This window comes from Schistocerca cancellata, chromosome 8, assembly GCF_023864275.1.
Source record: "Schistocerca cancellata isolate TAMUIC-IGC-003103 chromosome 8, iqSchCanc2.1, whole genome shotgun sequence".
Classification (NCBI taxonomy): Eukaryota; Metazoa; Arthropoda; class Insecta; order Orthoptera; family Acrididae; genus Schistocerca; species Schistocerca cancellata.
Window position 1 is genome coordinate 427,929,956 of NC_064633.1, and position 5,287 is coordinate 427,935,242.

A 5,287-nucleotide genomic window follows, 5' to 3' on the forward strand; every position below is an offset into this window, starting at 1 on the left:
TTTTAAGCAACTGCGAGAAACATGTTGAAATTTTCATTTAACAACGGGATGTGATGGCCATGTGCATACAAGAGCATTTCTGAATAATGAGCTGCCTAAGTTGTCTATCTTCTGAAAAAGGCATTCGCATCTTTCATTCCACCATTGGCCTAGAAGATCATCCGATCTCATGGTATGTGAGTATTGCAGTGTCATTACTCACTTTTAATGAAACTTGTGAGGAAGCGCCCTCAAAGTGACGTAGTACCATCTGCGGGATTGTGAGTACAGTAGGTGGAGAAGGATTGCAAGATGGGACAGCCAAGCTTGGCCAAACATGCAACTCGCAGCGGTAATAACAGAAGCGGGCATGTAGGTGTCCCCATGCCTGGGAAAGACACATTTTGTAAGGTAAATCACTGTGGGCCGCGTAATAGTGCAACAAGTGCGCCTCAGAATTGTATAAATAATTATGTATCTTCAATCAGATTCATTCGGAGTCCAGCAGCACCATCACGACACCATGCCCATGCTATATGACAAGGTGACTTGGCAGCACAGCTGCAGCCAATGGGTTGGCACTGGGTCGGGCAAGCCGCCTCCTGCACTGAGCCTGCCTCTGGGAGGTGACTTCACAGCGTCGCTGAGCTGCCCATGGCATCTTCAGTTGCAGGCCCTGGCAGTGGGCGGCGCGTCATTCGCCATGCACAGCGGTCTTCACCTGCCTCTCCCGTAGACGCGAGCGGGACCTGAGTTGCCGGCAGCGTCCTTTCCTAACCATCGCAATAGAAGTAGGAGAGCGTCGCTGACGCTACTGTCAGGCCGCCGGCTATTGCTTGACCTGACGTCAGCAACGCAGGCTGCCTACGCGTGCACCGCTTTACCTGGACCCATCAATGATGACCAGGGTCGCCGGAGTGGAGTGTCTCTGCCTCATGTTACTAAAGACAAACAAAAATTACGCGAAGCGAAATGTAGTGTGACGAGGGCTATGCGAGAGTCGTTCAATGAATTAGAAAGTAAAGTTCTATGTACTGACTTGGCAGAAAATCCTAAGAAATTTTGGTCTTATGTCAAAGCGGTAGGTGGATCAAAACAAAATGTCCAGACACTCTGTGACCAAATCGGTACTGAAACAGAGGATGACAGACTAAAGGCCGAAATCCTTAATGTCTTTTTCCAAAGCTATTTCACAGAGCAAGACTGCACTGTAGTTCCTTCTCTAGATTGTCGCACAGATGACGAAATGGTAGATATCGAAATAGATGACAGAGTGATACAAAACCAATTAAAATCGCTCAAAAGAGGAATGGCCACTGCACCTGATGGGATACCAGCTCCATTTTACACAGAGTACGCGAAGGACCTTGCCCCCCTTCTTGCAAGGTGTACCGTAGGTCTCTAGAAGAGCGTAGCGTTCCAAAGGACTGGAAAAGGGCACAGGTCATCCCCGTTTTCAAGAAGGGACGTCGAACAGATGTGCAGAACTATCGACCCATATCTCTAACGTCGATCAGATGCAGAATTTTGGAACACCTGTTATGTTCGAGTATTATGACTTTTCTGGAGACCAAAATCTACTCTGTAGGAATCAGCATGGGTCTCGGAAAAGGCGATCGTGTGAAACCCAGCTCGCGCTATTCGTCCACGAGACTCAGAGGACCATAGACACGGGTTCCTAGGTAGATGCCGTGTTTCTTGACTTCCGCAAGGCGTTCGATACAATTCCCCACAGTCGTTTAATGAACAAAGTAAGAGTATATGGACTATCAGACCAATGGCGTGATTGGATTGAAGAGTTCCTAGTTAACACAACGCAGCATGTCATTTTCAATGGACAGAAGTCTTCCGAAGTAAGAGTGATTTCAGGTGTGCCGCAGGGGAGTGTCGTAGGACCGTTGCTATTCACAATATACATAAATGACCCAGTGGATGACATCGGAAGTTCACTGAGGCTTTTTGCGGATGATGCTGTGGTATATCGAGAGGTTGTAGCAATAGAAAATTGTACTGAAATGCAGGAGGATCTGCAGCGATTTGACGCACGGTGCAGGGAATGGCAATTGAATCCCAATGTAGACAAGTATAATGTGCAGCAAATACATAGAAAGAAAGATCCCTTATCGTTTAGCTACAATATACCAGGTCAGCAACTGGAAGCAGTTAATTCCATTAATTATCTGGGAGTACGCATTAGGAGTGATTTAAAATGGAATGATCATATAAAGTTGATTGTCGGTAAAGCAGATGTCAGACTGAGATTCATTGGAAGAATCCTAAGGAAATGCCGTCCGAAAAAAAAGGAAGTAGGTTACAGTACGCTTGTTCGCCCACTGCATGAATACTGCTCTGCAGTGTGGGTTCCGTACCAGATATGGTTGATAGAAGAGAGATAGAGATAGAGATAGAGAAGATCCAACGGAGAGCAGCGCGCTTCGTTACAGGATCATTTAGTAATCGCGAAAGCGTTAAGGAGATGTCAGATAAACTCCAGTGGAAGACTCTGCAGGAGAGACGCTCAGTAGCTCCGTACGGGCTTTTGTTGAGGTTTCGAGGACATACCTTCCCCGAGGAGTCAAGCCGTATATTGCTCCCTCCTACGTATATCTCGCGAAGAGACCACGAGGATAAAATCAGAGAGATTAGAGCCCACACAGAGGCATACCGACAATCCTTCTTTCCACGAACAATACGAGACTGGAATAGAAGGGAGAACCGATAGAGGTACTCAAGGTACCCTCCGCCACACACCGTCAGGTGGCTTGCGGAGTATGGATTTAGATGTAGATGTAGATGTAGAAGTGGATGTAGATGTAGATGTAGAAGTGTATTTGAGCCGGCCCGAGTGGCCGAGCGGTTAAAGGCGCTACAGCCTGGAACCGCACGACCGCTACGGTCGCAGGTTCGAATCCTGCCTCGGGCATGGATGTGTGTGATGTCCTTAGGTTACTTAGGTTTAAGTAGTTCTAAGTTATAGAGGACTTGTGACCACAGTAGTTGAGTCCCATAGTGCTCAGAGCCATTTGAACCATTTTTTAGAGGTTATTTGAAGCTGAATAAAACAGTTTTCCTGACCAGCCGTGTGCCACTGGGCACACTGGACCATCAATCTACAACTCACCCTACCAAGTGCCGTCTAGATTCTATTTTTTTGTAGGTATGAGGGACTCTGCCTATGTGCTTCACCTGCCGGAAACTTTGAGCGATCTAGAGGATAGTATAGCAACAGAAATGAATGCGGTAAGTCCACAGATATTTGTAAAAAAATGTAGCACGGGTCTGAGTATAGTCTGAAGCTTGGTAATGCTTCTGAACACTTGTGATACGTAAATGATATCATTGCTTCCAGACGTAACTTTAAAAATTACTTCAAGGTAAATCTTTGTGAAATTAGATGTTCCATTTGAAAATAAACTGTAGTGTTTGTAGCGCGTTTTTTTAAGACGTGGGTCACGTTAACGGTTCGAAATAAATATACGGAAAACGAAGTAATATGATTTGCAAGTAGCTGCCTTGGTTAATTATTCTATCACCATGAGTTTTAAATATCTCAATGGCGCCTATCTTGTTTGCACTGGGGAACTGCACTTCGTATGTAATTCAGCAAGTAGGTTTTTTATAACACTGCAGTTTCAGTTACCTCAATGAGACACCCACAATAGTTGCTAAACATCAAATACAAGCCAGCTAATCCTGATCAAGAATAAGAAAGTTACTCAAAATTAGGGGCTGTTAAAAATACGGTACAATCTTAGCATTAGTGCCAGATAAAATGAAAAGTATAATGTGATATGTTGTTTGCTTGTAATTATCATCATAAGGGACTTAAAAGTTTGCAGACAGCCGTACAGACAGAGGCTAGGAGGAGAAAAGACAAGGAAATAACGCAAAAAGGAAGAAAGACTTTAGGTAAAAGTGTTTGACAGAGGTTTCCCTTTGTACAGCTTTCTGCTCAAGTTTTCATATATTATGTGAGTCTCCCCCTTATCGAAAAAAGAAAATTCGAAGTTCGAAAGTACCATTACAACTGTACATATAAAGTAATAAAAAAAAATTCTGTCTCTGCATACCTTGCGTGAATTAAAATACAAATATCAGAAAAAGTTTTACATCACCCCTGTTCCGAGAACTCTTGAAGATATACGTTGACTGTGGATAATGTAGCACAGAAACAGTCCCTTCCACTGTTCAGAGATGTCACTAAACCCGCCCATAGGTGTAAACAATCATGCATAAGCAGCGCCTGTTAGATGGAGGGATGGCTTCGTGGTAAATGAGAGAGAACTGGGATGTGGTGTATACTGGGGAGGATGTTGGATACAGATAGCTGAGGGATGTCTTTGAGGGAACGAACTGAGAAATGGTACGCAGTTGTTCGAATAGAATTGTGGTGACAGCGAGGCGATGGAAGGGATGTTTGTTGTTGAGTATAGTTGGAAGAAAGGGCAGATGTCGAGGACGAGTTCATAGTGTCAGAGAGGAAGGCAGCTGAAATTCTCTTGGGAAAGGATATGCAGTGCATGGAGGTGGAGGGAAGTTGGGACATGTTGATACAGGTGCAACAGCTAGCTGGGCTTCTCAAGAATGGAGCAGATTACTGGCTGTGGGAGACAAGTTTACGGAAAGTGTAGAAGAGGAATAGGTATTCAACGTGTCGAAAGAGATGGGAAAATTCGATGACTGGTACACTGTGGAAAAATAGACAAATGAGAAAAACCAGTCGGAGCGCATGGCGCTCTAGGATTTTGTGGCAGTGGTTAAATTAAGGAAAGGTGGAGGTCCCCACAACCGTGGGCTAGTTATGGATGAGATAGATGAGGGTATTGTAGGTATGAAAAATAGATTTAGTCCCCATATTCGGCTTATCAGTAGATTTTCTGTTGTGGGCGTTCTTCTGTAGTATTAATAGGTGATGATACCAGGTTAGTTTCTCATATATTGCGAGTATCTGGTCTTTTAGTATTTTAGTTGGGGTGATTGGACGGTTGTGGACTGTGATGCAAAATTCTCAGGGAGGGAGAACTAGGGTGAATTTTTTTCTATGGTTCTTGCCCGAGATTTTCTGGCATTGATCGTGAAATTTAAATTAGGCTTCAAACTCAGAATGTTAAACTTTACTGCCTGTTCATTCGAAGCCATGACTGCACTTGTTTACAAGGATCCTCTGCAAACTGTACTACAAAAGTTAGAGTACGTGTTCACGTTTAGAAGAAAAGCATTACACCACTTGAATGGAACAAACAGTAGCAGAGCGTCCTCCTTCTGGCAAGCTGTTCTTTTGCTCATGCCAAGATTCTTGCCGCTGCGA

At 44.3% G+C, this 5,287-nt stretch overlaps 1 non-coding gene across 1 annotated transcript; it reads left to right on the forward strand.

Moving 5' to 3' along the window:
* Nucleotides 1–2,818: 2,818 nt before the first annotated feature.
* Nucleotides 2,819–2,902, forward strand: Trnas-gga (transfer RNA serine (anticodon GGA)). The gene is given in 2 exon segments: nt 2,819–2,858; nt 2,868–2,902. It is a non-coding gene; the product is annotated as a tRNA-Ser (tRNA).
* Nucleotides 2,903–5,287: the final 2,385 nt, after the last annotated feature.